General features: G+C 40.4%; 1 long non-coding RNA gene across 1 annotated transcript; it reads right to left on the reverse strand.

The window, feature by feature from the left end:
• Positions 1–202: 202 nt before the first annotated feature.
• On the reverse strand, positions 203–15,578 carry LOC120526351. The gene is made up of 4 exons (XR_005633122.1): positions 15,468–15,578; positions 10,444–10,474; positions 4,825–4,861; positions 203–287 (listed from the first exon to the last, which is right to left on the reverse strand). It is a non-coding gene; the product is annotated as an uncharacterized LOC120526351 (long non-coding RNA).
• Between the last annotated feature and the right edge of the window lie 1,536 nt (positions 15,579–17,114).

The raw sequence follows: 17,114 nt of genomic DNA on the forward strand, positions 1-17,114 counted from the left end.
GCTGCCATCATCCTCATTATTAAAGAATGTTTGATATATCACTAAAGAATATAAGCACAAGGTGCTTACAATAGTTCTGTAACAGCCATCAAACATGACTTTTCACAGGAAATAGTCTGAAATCAAAAGAATCCATAAGAGCCATCATGGCGGAGTGACAAATCTGCTATCAATCTGGATTGACAATTGAAGACACAAGGAGTAGGTATGCATGACTACTTTATTTAATTTGACTACATAGGGTTTTAGTGATTAGAGTCTTCAGTGGATGCTTGACATCTCTTCGCCTGAGAAGATAAAAGAAACAAAGATGAATGAGTAGATTACAGCAAAAGAAACAATTAAACATTCAATTAAAGGACTGCAGGACATCAAATGGACAAGAAGAACCAGTTGTCAGCAGAGGAGATGAGACTAAGGGGCAAAGATGGGTTATGACAGACAAGAGAAGATTTTTAACAAACTTAAGTAGAAATTTCTGAAACAATTCACACAAAATAGAATTTGCAGAGAACTTAAGAAGCATAAAAAATTTGACTAACAAGAGGAGACCATTCAGTCCATCAAGCCCGTTTATTTAGCTCATCGCTATTCTGCTCCAACTCCGTGTGAAATTGACTTGATTCAGAAAGTATTCAGTCCCCTTCACTATCTGTTCACTTTACTGTGTTGTAGACTTCATTTTTAATGTGTAATTTGGCCACTTTTGCCCATCAGTCTACACTCATTAACCCAAAATGACAAAGTGAGAACATATTTTTCAGAACGGTTTGCCAATTTTAAAACATCTAAACCTGAAATCTCTCATATATTCCTAGACATACTCAGACCCTTTGCTGAGTCACTTCACATCGTGGTTAAGTTCATCCTGACTGCTTTAATGATCCTTGAGATGTGTTGAGAACTTGATTGGAGACCACATGTGGCCTGACTGGATTGGACATCATTTAGAAAGACACACATGTGTCCCTGTGTTTAGAAGGTCCCAGAATTCACAATGCAAGTCAGGACAACAACCACGATCTCCCTGTAGACCTCCAGAAACAAATTGTGGTGATACTTACAGTAAGTCAGGGCAAAGTTATCAAACCATTTCTAAAGCTATGAGTGTTCAAAGTGACATCATGAAATTTGAAATGGAAGACGTTTGGAGCAACAGGACTTTTCCTAAAGCTGGACGTCCAGCCAAACTGATTAATTTGAGGAGAAGGACCTTAAACAGCAAGGGAAGCAAAATCCAAATGGTTGTCTGCTGAGATGTGGGAACCTGTCAGAAGGATGACCACCTCGGCAGCCCTTTGTCAATCATATGTATATAGTAGAGAGGCTTGGCAGAAGTCACTCTTGAGTAAAAGGCATATAACAGTTTAAAGGACTCTGAAAGGTTGAGGAGAAACATTCTCTAAACAGATGAGATAAAAACTGAACTCTTTTAACCTGCCTAATCCTATCCCTGTGGTGAAACATGATGGTGGTATCATTATGTTATGGGGACAAGCAGACAGATTAGAATTAAGGTAAGGATGAATGCTGCCAAATAGAAAGAGGTCCTTGAAGAAAACCTGCTCCAGAATTCATGCCACCGCAGACCTTTCAGCATTTACAATGACTTGAAGCTTACAGCCTAAACAAAACAGGACTGGCTTCGGGACAAGTCTCTTAGTGTCCTTGAGTGACCCATTCAATGTTCAGACTTAAACCCAGCAGAACATGTATGGAGAGATCTGATGACAGCAGTTTACAGATGATTTCCATCCAGTCTAACCAAGTTGGAAGGGATCTACCAGGAAGAATGGGATGAACTGCCCAAATCTATGTGTGCCAAGCTCGCAGTGGCTTACCCAAGAAGACTCAAACCTGTCAAAGGGGGCTTCTACAAAGTACTGAATTCAGGATCACAATACTTCTATGAATCAGTTTTTGATTTTGATTAAATTTTCCAAATCTTACGGAAAACATGCTTCTGTTTTATTATTATAGGTTATTGAGTGTAGACTGATGGGCAAGAATGGAATATTTATCCATTCAAAATGAAATCTGCAAAACAATAAAATATGAAGTAAATGAAGGGGTCTGAATACCTCCTAAAGATCATGTAAGACACTCAGTTCTCAACCGAAAACAGTTCTTTCATTTTTAGAGTAAAACTTACTGCTAGTAAGATCGTGAAATAAGAAAAGCAGAAAAAATTTGAAGTGTGAACAAACGACTAGCAAAGACAAAGCATACGTAATTTTAAAACATGAAACAACATACTAAAAATATCTAAAGGTGACATTAGAAAAAAAAGGAAAAGTGAGTTAACCTCCTTGGCATACACCCTGAGAATGAGTCTGTCTCAGAATTCTATGTAACTACGCTGTGACACACGTACACATTGGAGGCGGCAATCTGCAGGGTGCCACTGTATACTTATGCCTCTTCTCATCCTCTTCTCCTCCCCTCTTGACAGACCTACCACCTCTGACATCACTTCCAGTGTCTCCTTCCACCTTGACTCGACTTTTTTTGCCTGGCCTGTACTTAAATGGAAGTGTCGCCATCTTAGAGCAGTCACTCTTGAGACTCGTGTCTGTGAAGATGTTTTTCCCTTCTTAATGTGTTCATACTTTGTGTTTCTTTTTCAGTTTTATGTGTTTTGCCTGCAGGCTCCTCAACTCTTTATGCTTGTTGGGTTTTTCATTACAACAGTTAAAGTCAGACTCGAGGTGACATGTAATGATCCGCTTTATACCGTTAAGCCAAAATAACTCTAGGGACAGTATTCTGCTGCCATCTAGTGGATGAAATAACATCATCGTGCAAAAAATCATTTTTCTATTCGTTTACCACTTTATTGTAACTCTATTGTAATTAATCAATATTGATGACTGGAGCAGAACCTTCAGCCAAAAACACAGTGGCAAATGAAAAGCCCTGGAGCAAGTTTGAAATGGAATCATTGCTCGATTTGTGCAGTAGCAATGATGATATGAATTGGTCATCAAATGCTGACATGGATAGTGAAACTAACACCTCTGTGGTAGATTCCGACCTGCCATGTTTCAGTGATGTTCGTGTTTGGTGTCTTCTTCTTACGACCATACACAGTCCTTCTGACTTTCTCGTTGCCCATTTACGGGTAAAGTCCACACTAAAGTTGTCAGTAGATATTATTATCAGAACTATTTATCATTTGTCGATGATAGTCTGGTGGAGAGAATAGTTTTTGAAATGAACCGCTATGCTGAGTCACATTAAACTATTTTATTGTCGCAGTCACTGCAGACGACAGGTGGGTTTTTTCAGTTTCTTGATATGACATGTGGCACCTTATCAGATGCTTTCTGAAAGTCATGATAAATAATATCATACGCTCCCCTTTTGATATCATTCCTTTATTTGCTTTCTCATAGAATTCCAGCATGTCAGTGAAACACAACCTCCCTCTTCTGAACTCATGCTGACTGTTCAGAAAAACTCCCGCCCTTGCCATGTGTGGCTCAATATTTTCCTTAATAATTCCTTCCTTTTCGATGGGAATGTTTCTGTTTTAAGTTCTACATTACATCCAAAGCAAGCTCAAGGTACATCTTGATACTTTACACTAGTAGAGGGACAACTGAGATGGTATGTACAGTCAATACAGCATCACTACGTCATCTGTGCTGTCACTGGTGAACCCTTTGCTTGACTAAGGTGACTGTATAACGATGGACAGTTTCTATACCGAACCTGAACTGCATGAGATTTTGCTTCAAATGAAAACTGATGCATACGACACTGTATGACCGAACTGCCATGACATGCCTGGTGATCCTTGTTTCGTGATCACATCGAGCTGAGGCGTAGTGAAGTAGATGTGTGGTAAAAAGGCAAAATGATTGCAATGAACTGGAAGGACAAATAAGATGTCTGCCTCCCAAGCATTGCTCACAATCAGCAACTGTCAATGTTCTTGTTTGGAAAAATGTGGAAGTCTCTAAACCTGGTGCTATTGTAGGTTACAATAGGTAGGTGGCATGGATCGTGCGTGTTAGGCACTAACATTCTACTCTGTGTAAGTGGGGTGAAATAATGCTGCAGAAAAATAAAAAAAATAGGCTGCTTGGGATCCCAACTGGGTGAAAAAAAAATTAATTTCAACAAAAACAAAGTAAGGGAGCAAAACTCAAGCACTTCAACGTGTGATCACTTGTCAATAAATAGTTATTTAAAATCCATCGTTTTAAATGAGTGTAGTACTTGCTTTGGGTAGCGTAGAAGCCTGGTCAACATCTAAATTGATATGCCACCCTCTGGGAGGGTGGTCTCCTTTTATATCGGGTGGCTCAGAACAGGCGGGGCTTCTTTCATTTCTGTGCCTTCGAGGGGCAGTTTCTCGAAGGCTGTGAGAGAAGAAGAAGAGAAGTGGCGTACCCCCCTCTCATCCCAGGTTGGTAGTACTTACTTTAAGAGAGCCTGGTGTGCATGCATGATACCTCTCATGCTGTGGCAACTTAAAAACTATTACAAAAAAATATTTTGATAGCTGCTTGAACACTGTCTGTGTGCATTGGTGTGCATTTTCAAGAAATGTCTCACGAAGGACGTGCACTATATTTGCACCAGTACTGCAGTGGACACAAGACTTATGTTTCCTAACGTTTTGGTATTGATATGTTTCTGTAACACAAAATAATATTTTTTTGTTGATGAAAATAAAAATCAATCCTTTTTTCCAACCTCTGCTCTGATTTCTCCCCAATTTTTGCTGTGATAAGGAGGTCAACCAAAGTTGATTGGGACGCAGACAGAGCAAAAAAAATGATAGACTCATATGGTATCTTACACTTAGTGCCTTACCTTTTCTAAGGGTGACACATGGGGCCTGAAAAATGTCCTGTAAAAGAAGTAAAGCATTAAAATGACATCCTCAGATAAAGAAATGACCAACATTCTACCGAGGAATAAAATAAACAAAAACAAAGATATTTGACTAAAAGTGTCTACACTTGATGATATTATTATTATCCATCCATTTTCTAACCCGCTGAATCCAAATACAGGGTCACGGGGGTCTGCTGGAGCCAATCCCTGCCAACACAGGGTACGAAGCAGGAACCAATCCTGAGCAGGGTGCCAGCCCACCGCAGGACACACACAAACACACCCACACACCAAGCACACACTAGGGCCAATTTAGAATCGCCAATCCACCTAACCTGCATGTCTTTGGATTGTGGGAGGAAACCGGAGCGCCCGGAGGAAACCCACGCAGACACGGGAGAACATGCAAACTCCACGCAGGGAGGACCCGGGAAGCGAACCCAGGTCTCCTAACTGCGAGGCAGCAGCGCCACCGTGCCGCCCTAATATAATAATAATAATAATAATAATAATAAACATTTTTTACATTTATATAATGAGTTCCTCTCTGCTCAAAGTGCTTTACGTAGTGAGTATTGAGCCACTTCAACCACCACCAATGTACAGCATCCACCTGGATGATGCGATGGTAGCCATTTCTGCTCCAGTATGAACACCACACATTAGTTGTTCGGTTCTGACAGTGTGAGGGATAGTTAGCCAGTTAGGGGGCCAGCATGACTAGGCCATGGTGGCCAATTTAGCCAGGACATTGGGATACACCCTACTTTTTACAAATGATTTTTTATGAGTACAGAGAATCAGGACCTCGATTTTATGTCTCATCCGGACGGCGCCATTTTTACAGCACTAGTCAAATCATTGCTACTGTCACTGAATGCAGAAGCTCACAGTTTCATATTTTCCAGAACCTTCTTCAAAGAAAAACTCATATCCTCCATGTGTCCTGATAATTACACACACGTATATTGCGCTCTTTCCACATTACACTCCATAGGCATTTTGTACTGTCTCTTATTATCTTTTCTTTGCACTGTAATCTGAAGTTTTACGCATCTTGTGCAGAATAACAAAATTGCTCAGTTATGCTGTAATAACATTGAATTGAACTGAGAAAAGAGCTACCAGCCCAAGGGTTGGCCCGGCTAAAGAAGTTAGTGCAGAAGAAGTAGACTGGGTAGGGGAAGAAGAGAATAAGTTAAATGTAAGAGTCAGAGCAATGAAATTTAGGACAATGACTGGGATGTGGAAGACATTTGCCAGGTTTGATGGAGTGACAAATGGTGCACACAGCCCAGTATGATGCCTGAACAGGAAGAGATAATCTATCAGGAATGCATACTCCCCTGATATGCTAGGCAGATGCATCCCTGGGATACGTTATCTGTACAGACATGCAAGACATGCTGGAAACTGGAGTCCACTTTACTGTTGGGTTCCATGTGGGCCACCAGGAGGTGCTGCTGTGGCACAAGATTCCATTTCACCTGAAAGTGCTTCTGCCCTGCCACCCGAAAGACTCATGGGCCTAAGATAAAAGGATCCACTCAATCTCATCCAGGTGAGTCAGTGTCAGGTGTGGAGGATGGATAAAGCTCACCTGGGAGGTGTGGAGGAGAAGAAAGAGACAGAAGAAGAAGAAGAACTGTGTTGTGTTTTGACTACAAAAAAACTTTTCTAAGGTATTTTGTACAAATAAACCTTTTTATTATAACAGGGTTTTGTGTCTGTGAGGTTGTGTCTGGAGAAGGGTCCTGCAACACTGCTTAGTGGGCACAATGAAAAGGAGGAAAGTGGGAGTGCTGTGTGTGCAGGAAACGAGATGGAAAGGGAATAACGCAAGAGAATGGGGTATAAGTTTTAAAGTTTTTTACAGTGGAGCAAAGAACAAAGTAGGAAATGGTGCTGGTCTGTTAGTGTCCAAAGAACTAAAAGATAGTCTTTTCAGTGTGAATAGGAGTGATAGGGTGATGAGTGGCAAGTGAGCTGTGAAAAAGAGGAGAAGGACATTATCTGAGTACAAATGGATGAAGAGCTTAACACAGTACAGGAGGGAGAAAAGGTGATTGTTGGTGGGGAACAAAATGGGCTTGTGGGAAAGAAAAGAGTAGAGAGAGAGGAGAGGGACATGAAGGGTGGAGAGTTGAGGTGATAAATGAGGAAGGGGAGAGGATAATAGATTTTGCCATGACATCTGAATTTGTAAAGCCAAATAGACTTTCTAATGTGTAGAAGATCTCATTTGAAAGAGATAAAAATTGTAAGGTCATAAATAAGGAATGTGTGACAGTGCAGCATTAAGTGGTGGTGATGGACTGGGAGATCAGAATTAGGAGGAAAATAAAACCAGAGCAAGCAGCTTCAACAATAATGTGCTGAAGATTTAAAGATGAAGAGGCTTATGAACAGTTTTAGGGAGAAAGCTTGAAATGAAGTACAGTCATTTCAGAGTGCGAAGTAATGGTGGGAGAAGAATAGCAAAGTTGTATTAAGAGCAGGTTAAGTGATAGGTAAGATGACAGGAAGGAGCCCAACTGGGGACAAAAAGACAAGGTGGTGGTACAGAGAGGTGCAGGGTTTGATAAAGAATAAGATGGAGGCAAAGAAGACAATCGGGGAGGGAGGAAGATAAAGAAATGTGCTGGCAGACAAACAAGGAGCCAAAGATATCAGTGGCAAGAGCCCAGGGACAGATTTTGGAGGAGGTGTATGAAAAATTAGAGACAGAACAGGGGGAAAGAGAAGGTCTTTTAGAAATAATAAAGATAAAACACATGAAAGATGAGCAAGGTAGTGTCTGAAATGAGCATGATAGGATCAAAAGTCGATGGGAGAGATGCTGTGAAAAGCTGTTGGTGGTATTTGCGGTTGGAGTCCCAAATGAAGGAATAGTACCAAGAATGAAGCATTAAAAAGAATGAAAAATGGAAAGGCGAAAGAACTAGATGATATAACACTAGAGGTGTAGATGTGTTGTGGGGTCTGATGTTGAAGATCTGAACAGGGGAGAATACCAGAGGAGTGGAAGAACGGTGGGATTGTACTCATTTATAAGGAGAAAGGCAATATTCAAGATTGTGTAAACTATAGAATTATAAAGGTGATGTCATACAGAATGAAAATTTGGCAAATTGTTAAAGAGAGAAGGCTTAGGGAAGAGACCAGAATAGGGAGGAGCAGTTTGGTTTTATGTCAGGGATAGGAACAACTGATGGAGTCTTTACACTGAGAATCTCATTGAAAAGCATTGGGAAAAACAGGAAGAAGGGCATATTGTGCCACGTCAAGTGATCTGGAGGTGCATGAGAAGCAAAGGAGTACCAGTATGTGAGGACTGGACAGTAAAGGGAGCACAGCAGGAGAAAAAGTTTGATTTGTCAGAAATGAGAATTTTGAGATGGGTGTATGGAGTTACAAAGACAGACAAAATAAGAAATGAGAAAATCAGTGGTTACAACAAATATGAGAGAAATATCTAAGAAAGTACAAGAAAGTAGTGTAAAGTGGTATGGTCATGTGATGAGGAGAGATAATTGATATATGGGCAAAAGGGGATGGGGATTGAAAAGAAAATGAGGGATGCTGAAGTGGTGGAGGATGAATAAAGTTAAAGATGACCCAAAGGAATAGGTGCAGAACTGAGCTGAATGGAGAAGGTTGATCAATCACACCGACCCCACATAGAAGTGGGAAAAGATGAAGAGGATGAAGAAGACACAAAGTAAGGAGAAAACCTGATACATTTTGCATAACTGGAGAACAAACTTTAACGATGGCCTGCATGGGCCTGAAAGTTTTGTCAGGATGTTCAGGAGTGAAGTGTATTATAGGACAGCAGAAAGGCAAAGCAGAATGTTTTGTACAGCCAGTCTGTTTGCAGCTTATTGCAGTTTGTGATTCTCGTTCAACATTCCTGTATTTTGAGAATCTTCTAGCAGAAGAAAGCAAGATGCTCTCTCTGGGTGAGAAGTGGGAGGAGAGAGACGGCCTTTTATCAGAATGTTTATTAAAATGAGTCTCAGTTCAGTTTCTAGTTTAGTTTTAGCTCAACTAGTGCTTTGCTTGCAACCTCTCTGACACTTTTTGAGGAATCACAGACATCTAGATGGAGCTTGCTATTGGCATAGCTGCAGGACACTTTCATAGCAGCTCCGTCACTGGTAAGAAATCTTTCTTTTCACTTTTTCAATTAAGAATATTGTATGATGGTGGGATGAGTAGACATCACCAAGTTTAGACATCATCTTACCCTCACAAACTAAACTTTATACATACAGAAAGACAGACACACATTAAGATCCTATCCATGTGGTGTTTATAAGTGAGGCCCACACTGCCTGTCACTCTTCATTAATTCACATAGGAACTCACTAGCATTGGTACAAACAACACACAGGTGTCTTTGGGACATTTGCAGCACACATGGTGGGTGTGTGCCGGTCGAATGATGTACAGCTGTGAATCGTTCATTGGATAAATTGGCTGATTGCTTATTCAAATGCAAGCACGATCGGCCATTCATCATTGGCTAACCAAAAGTCTTTAAGGGAAACATCTACATCCATAAAGTGTGTAAGGTTCTCAGTAGGATAGACGGGGAGATTCGGAAAAACAACACAGTAGGGACAGAGAGAAGAAAGAAACAGAGAAAAGGAGAAACATCATGCACTATGGTTTGGAAAAGAGCAAAGAGTGTAGCTCAGGGAGTGTGACCTGGTGCAATAGACAGCGGGTGAGGCATTTGGGGCACCTCGAGGTGATCAATAAATGGCACTCAAGGGGATGGTCTTTCCTATAGACCCTTGAAGGGTCAGGATTGTCTGTTGCCTCTCAGGATCATCCCTCAAGTGCCAAGGGATGGTGGTGGGATGATTGAGACAGGCTTTGGGCACCCCAGTGGACAACTGCTGGGGTGGCTGGGACAAAAGCTAATGTTGGTTGACCACTCTTTTCAGTGTCCCCAAAGCATTAGTACGTCCTCCTTAGATGACTATTGATTGGTTCCTGTCTTTTTTTTTTTTTTTTGTTATCTTTATAAGGAGTGTCTTGTTTGCCCTTTGTTATTGGAATTTGACCAAACAGGCAGGTGCTGATGAGATGACTGAAATTAGGGGCTTAGCAGAGCATCACCAGAGAAGATCCTCATCACCTGGTGAAGTCTATGAATCACAGTCTTCAAGCAGTCATTGCATGCAAGGGATATGCGACAAACTCCTAAATATAACAGCTTTAGAAGACCTGCCATTGTTGTTTCCCAAACATTATGATGCACTGAAATGGAGTGACCGTGTAGAAAATGTTGTCCACATTTACACATTGTATGAGTGAAAGTATGCAAATACCCTAAAATGAAATTCTACAATGAGCATTTTCATCATATCTGAATTGTTTGATTTATAATTTTAAACTGTAGAGCAGAGGAGGAAATCAAACAAAAAGTGTGTCTTTGTCCCAAACATAATGAAGAGCACTGTATGTGCTTTGCTGTTGTCGCAAAAATCCAAGAAAACACATTACAGATCAAACCATATTAAATAATGAGGTTAAGCTGAAATTTGTATAAGTTTCATATTTCATAATGTATGAAAATCTTACTTTTGTCACAACGGTTCTCTCTCTGAGGGTCCTGAAAGAGAATAATATATAACTGATCAGAAGACTAAAGCATTGGACCTACGTTTTCAATTTCAATGATATCTTCACATGGAAATCACAGAACATTGAAAATGAAATAAATTAAAAATAATGAATCACTGATGGGCACTAAAGATGACTGAGAGATGTTCACATCAATAAGAGAGCAGCTACTCCATGGTAGGTCTCAGTATATTTTAAAAGCCTGTGGTGATCAATTAGCTACCAATTTTGCTTGCATTTTGAAGAACTCACTGACAGAATTGATATCCCCACCTGCTCCATAAAGACAGCAATTGCACCTTTCCAAAAGAAAACAATGGAATTCCTTGAGAAGTTGACATATTGAAGAATTAAATGAAATGTAGAAGGCTGGAATATCATCAACATGTTAAGACATTTTCCGTGTACAGTGGATTCAGAAAGTATTCAGACCCTCCACTTTTTTACATTTTTGTGCTAAAATCATCTAAATTATATTTTTATTCATCAAGCAACACCCAATACCCCAGAATGACTAAGAGTGAAAAATACATTATGGCAAAGTTTTTAAAAATACAAATTTGAAGTAGCACGTTATTGTAAGAATGTATACCCTTTATTCAGTACTTAGCTGAAGAACCCTTGGCAGCAATTCCAGCCTTCAGACTTCTTGGGCCAGCTACGACGAGCTTCTCCACCCTATTTGAGGATTTTCTGACATTCTTCTGCACTGGTCCTCTCAAGCTCTGTCTGGCTGAATGGAGATTGCTGTCATTGTCCTGTTGGAAGGTAAACCTTTGGAGAAGTCTGATGTCCAGAACAACCTGGAGCAGATCTTCGTTAATGAAGTCTCTGCACTTTGTTTCAGCCTCTCCTCAACCCTGACTTGTCCCCCCGTCCCCAACCCCACAGCATGGTGCTGCCACCAGTCCATACTTCATTATTGTATTCACCAGTTCATGAGTGGTGCCTGGTTTCCTCTAAACATGATGCTAATCTTGGTTTCATCAGACAAGAGAATTATATTTCTAATAGTCTGAGAGTCCCTTAGGTGCCTTTTTGTAAACCCCAAGCAGGCTTCTTTCTGTCTACTCTGTCATAAAGTCCACATTGGTGAACTGATTTCTTTCTGTTAGTTTCTGTCATCTCCATGCAGGTTCTCAGCAGGTTCTTGGTCACCTCCCTTACTAAAGTCTTTCTCCTACAATTGCTCATCTTCTCCAGGTGGCTCACTCTAGTTAGAGTTGTGGTTGTTCCAAACTTCTTCCATTTAAACATTTTGATGGTAACTGGGTTCTTGGGATCATTCAATGCTGTAGGAATTTTTTTCTAGCTTTCCTCAGAACTGTGTCAACCCAATACCGTTTCCAAACTGTTCAGGTAGTTTTTCTTGGACCTCATGAATTGGTTTTTCATTATTTGATTTTGATATACTTTATTAATTCCCAAGGATAAACTTTTTACACAACTTTTGGGGGTCAGAGTGCACGGTGACCCATTGTACAGCGCTCCTGAAGCAATGTTTAGGTGAAGGGCCTAATGGAGTCGGATCCCTTCTGGCAGTAACATCATTTGATCTGGCAACCTTCCAGATACCAGTGCAGGTCCTTAGTCATGGGACCACCACTTCTGTTCATCTGTGGGACATTTTATAGACATCTGTGTGTGCCTTTACTAATCAGTCAAACCAAATGAATTCACCACAGGTGGACTCCAAGCAAGATGTACAAATATCTCAGTGATGATAAAAAGGGGGGCACCTGAGCCAGATTTCTAGTGTCATCACAAATAGTCTGAATACTTGTCTCAATGTGAGATTTTAATTTATTATTTTTATTACATATTTTAAAATATCGAAATCATTGTTTTTGCTTTCATTCTGAGATACTGACTGCTGCTTGATGTAAGAAAAATGTGATGCAAATGATTTTAGCAACAACATAACAAAATGTGTAAAAAGTCTGAATAGTTGAATCGTCTGTACTTCTCACCATTGTGGAACACTTGGATAATAAAAGCTGCTGTGCCAGACTACCATTAATAGAATTTAGTGTTTAAAGGATGCTTGGTATTTTTCAACTTGAATTTATTCCTCACAAACATGTTACAGACACGGACACATTTGTTGGTACCCTTCCAGTTCATTTATAAAGTGCTGTTTGCCCCTGAAAGGTGATGACATGTCCCCTGTGAATCTGCATGCCTTTGATATGTCATCGATAAAGTTTCAATAGAGAATACGTGATGCTTATTCTACAGAGATCTTCTGAAATGGTCTGCACACATTTGTTGGAACCCCCAAGAAAAGACCCTAAATAATTGTATTCGTGAATTTTCAAACTTCCTCTTTTCTTGAATGTGCTTCACACGTCTCTAATCATGCAATCCCACATTCAGCCAATTTAAATGGAGAAAAATCTTCACTCTGCTGTTGTAATAGCGTGACACGCACTGAACATCGAGCCGAGAAAGCAGAGAGACGTCTGAGGAGACCAGGGAGAATATGATAGTCAGGCATATTAAAGGCAAGAGCTAGAAGAGCATCTCCAAGCAGTTTGATGTTCCTATGACAACATATTATTAAATGTTTAAGGTCCTGGGACTGTAGCCGACCTCCCTAGATTCGGTTGGAAGAAGAAAATCAACCCCAGAATGGGCAGAAAGATAGTGAGAAAGGCAGACTAAAAACCACGGACAGCGTCCAGAGAGATAAAAACTGAGCTCCAAGATCAAAGTCCATCAGTATCTCTTTACACTCTTTGAGTGACATTGGGCTCAATGAAAGAAGACCCAGGAAGACTCTACTGTTGAACAAAAAGCATAAAAAAGCAAAACTGGAATTTGCTTAAATGCATATTGACAAGCCACAATGCATCAGGGAGAAAGTCCTTTGGACAAATGAGACAAAACTGGAGTTTTATAGCAAGTCACATCGGCTCTCAAGCTTTCAAGGAAAAGAACACCAGACCTACTGTGAAACATGGAGGAGTCCTGGTTATGTTTTAGGGCTGCTTTGCACTGTTCCCTTCACAGGGTGCCTTAAGTCTGTGCAGTGAACAATGAAATCTCAAGACTATCAAGATATACTGGAGTGAAAATTACTGCCCAGTGTCAGAAAGCTCTGTCTCAGTCGCAGGTCCTGGATCCTCCAAGAAGATATGGAGCCCAAAACACACAGCTAGAAGCACCCAGAAACTGCAAAGAACAAAACAACTGGACAATTCTGACATGGCCATCTAGGAGCCCTGATATGAATCTTATCGAACATCTGTGGAAAGTACTGAGATGTGCAGTGTGGAGAAGACCCCTCCAGGAGCAGTTTGAGTGGGCCAAACGACTTGTAGACAGGTGCAGAAGCTTCTATAATCGCTTGTTTGCAGTATTTGCAAAATCTAAAGGTTGTACAACAGGTTAAGGGTCCCATCATTTTTGTCCATGCCATTTTCATTTCTGTTAATATTTGAAATATTCAATTGAATTAAAACACTAAAGCAAAGTCTGATTTTTATTGTACACAGAATAAACAATGATTGCTGCCAATTAGTTATGTCAATTTCAAGTTATTTCAGAGACAATTGTGGGTTCATCTTTTTTCAGAAAGGGGTACCAACAAATTTATCTGTGTCTGTATATTTGTATTTACCATATGAAATTGTGTTCTTAAGTTTAGTGCGCTCTATAATATAAAAGTAATATCTTGCCCACTGTGGCCCTTTACATTGTAGTGTACAGGGCATGGAGAAAAAATTAAAAACCTTTCCAAATATGTTCATTTTCTCAAGCCAAGACAGTTGTCAAGTATTGACCCATGCCTTCTGTGTATGGAGCGTATATTTATGACAACAAAAGGAATCTGGAAATAATTGTTTTATCTCATATTCCTGGTATGATGGTCTTTCTCTTATGGTACATTTTCTATTCTCTTGTGCGAGTTCTCACATAAATACAAAATTAAATTAAAACAAAACCAACCATGTGGTGTGAAAAGTCAACTTTGGACTGTTGAGAGGAAACCACAACCAGGAACAGGTGAAATGATGTTGGGCAGGAAGAGTAAGCGGTGAGCCATGTCACACGGCTGGTCTTCTTTTAGGACAGCTGACTCGCATACTTCCGATTTTTTTGTTTAAAATGGACATGTATAAACTATTTTGCAATGTGTGGGTAATCACAAGATGCAGATCAATACTTGACAGTTATCTTAGCTTGAAAAATGGACGTATTCTGTAGGTTTTTAAGAGTTTCCTTCATGCCCCATAGCCAACAATGTAAAGTGCCAATGTGGGTAAAATATTTTTTAGAAATTTATAGAAAGCACTTAATGTTGGAAGACAATTTCTTGTGCCAAATGCATACACACCACGTTTGTGAAAAAATTACTTTAACTTGAAAAATATCAAACTTATCCTTTAACACCTTAGTACCAGCACTTTATGTGCCACTGGATTTTATATGTCATCAGAGCTCACTGTGGAGTCCATCCACACCGGTTGTGTAACATGATGGCCTGGCACCTGAACAGTCCATGGAGTTGTGCGGTCTCTACTGAAATTGTGGTGAGGCAGAGATCACGGCGAGGGGATCAAACTGTTTTTAAACTGATTCTGAATCAATATCCAAACCTTTCTGAACACACGTCTCCACTTTGTCATTATGGATTATGAGAGTAGATTGAGGGGCAAAAATGTCAAAACCTCCCCATTTCAGATATTAAATGTATGACACAATAATGTGTACAGAAAGTGGACGGAGTCTGAACACACTCTGAGCCCACTGTAACAACAATGTAAAGAAATCTGTAGATGTCAAAAGCACACAAGTACTGCTCTCCTGCTGTCTCCATAGTTGTTTATCCAGTATATAAACTAAAAATTGAAAATCAGCAAGAATTTAAAAGCATTTCATTCAGTTAATTGTTGTGTCTGAGAAGACCCTGCTGTATTCATTTCAGGTTTAGAGTAAATCAGCTAAACTGACCAGAAATGTGGAGCATTAATACTCACCGCAGCCACCATTGCAACAAGCAGAGCGACGGTGACGAGTAGGCAAACTGCTTTCACAGCAAACATGGTGATTGTCTCGGAGGTTGAGGTCATAGGATCTCTAAACACTCGAGTGTATTATGCACTTTTATATGTTTAGACAAATGCAATACACCAATCATAAAATAAGAAGGTGATCTCACTAATTTGGATTTGTGTGTAAGGTGGGAACATAATAAATCATTTGGTTCTTTATCAGTAATACAGAACATTTGACTATTTAGGACCTGAAGGTAGTTTTATTAAACCACTTCTTTATTACAGGAGTTTTACAAAGGGGAATAAATGATGCACTTTAAAGTGCAGAGGTGGGTTTAACTTCTGAAATGATCAAGGCATAAACCTAAGAAACAATAAAATAAGTCAAAAAGCCTAAATAAATCAGTTAATATGAGCTCAGGCTGTCAGATTTTTCAAGAGAGTAGTGGGCCTGACTGGAGTGCCAGCCGAATGTCCTGACCTGAGCAGTGGCTCAAGTGGAATAAACATCTGGCAGCACTCCTTGTGGTATGTCACTAATGCCAGGTGGAGTTGTCCTTGTTCTGTGACCAGCAGGGGACATTGCAGTACCCCAAACAGAACCACAGTGACACAAGCCCCAGATTCATATGAAAGGTTTATTATAATAATTACCTTAACAAAAGACTTCTTTGTAATAATAACCCCACCACAAGCACAATTCTCTTCCTTTCTTTCATTCCATTCCTCTTCCACCCAACTCCAACTCACCCAGATGAGGTTCAGCAGCTCTTTTCATCTTAGAGCCAGGAGTACTTTCAAGTCTGTCACATTGCATCTAGTGAGGTCAGGCAAAACCTCCCAGTGACAAGAGAGCCTGCCTCCTGCAGCTTCATCTGACGGCACATGAGGACCCCATCACTGCTGCCCACCAAAACTGTATCTCCAATGCAGCCCTACAGGTGTCGGAATGGGAGGAACACCAGAGGGTATGGAATTTTTAGTAAATGTATAATAATTTTTTACAATGTATTATGTGCATATGTTATATATATATTGTGGTGATTTGTGCACTGTGGAACTGTAAATAAACCAGTTGTGGGTGTCGAACCTATGTCCTGCCTGTCTGTGTCGGGGTTAGGGCGACTGTGTGAGCCACAGACTTCACACTATAAATATATTGTGGCAGACTGCCGGGGCCTTCAACTGGCCACGACACCCCAACCATGGACCATAGACCAGAGTGGCGCATGGACTTTTATAGGGCCTTATTTGTCAGCACTTCCGCCACACCCGGACTGGCGGCAAGAAAGGATTGTAAGGCTTGTGTTGTGTTGGTGTACTGTGCACAAGACTGTAAATAAACCATGCAGTGTGTGCAAAACCTGTCTCCTGCCTGTCTGTGTCCAGGTTTGCTTTCACTATATATATATATATATATATATATATATATATATATATATATATATATATTGTGGACTATGGCCGGCCAGTCATCCCGGCCAATACCTTCAGGCTGACAGGTGGAGCCCTCCCTGCAGCTTGGAGGTGCCCCGAATGCCTGCAGGGAATAATGGACATTGGAGTTTTCATCCACGGACCTGCTGGATACCACAGGGGCCCCTAGAAGGTGCTGCAGGGAGGAGCAAT

This window comes from Polypterus senegalus, chromosome 3 (assembly GCF_016835505.1).
Source record: "Polypterus senegalus isolate Bchr_013 chromosome 3, ASM1683550v1, whole genome shotgun sequence".
NCBI lineage: Eukaryota > Metazoa > Chordata > Cladistia > Polypteriformes > Polypteridae > Polypterus > Polypterus senegalus.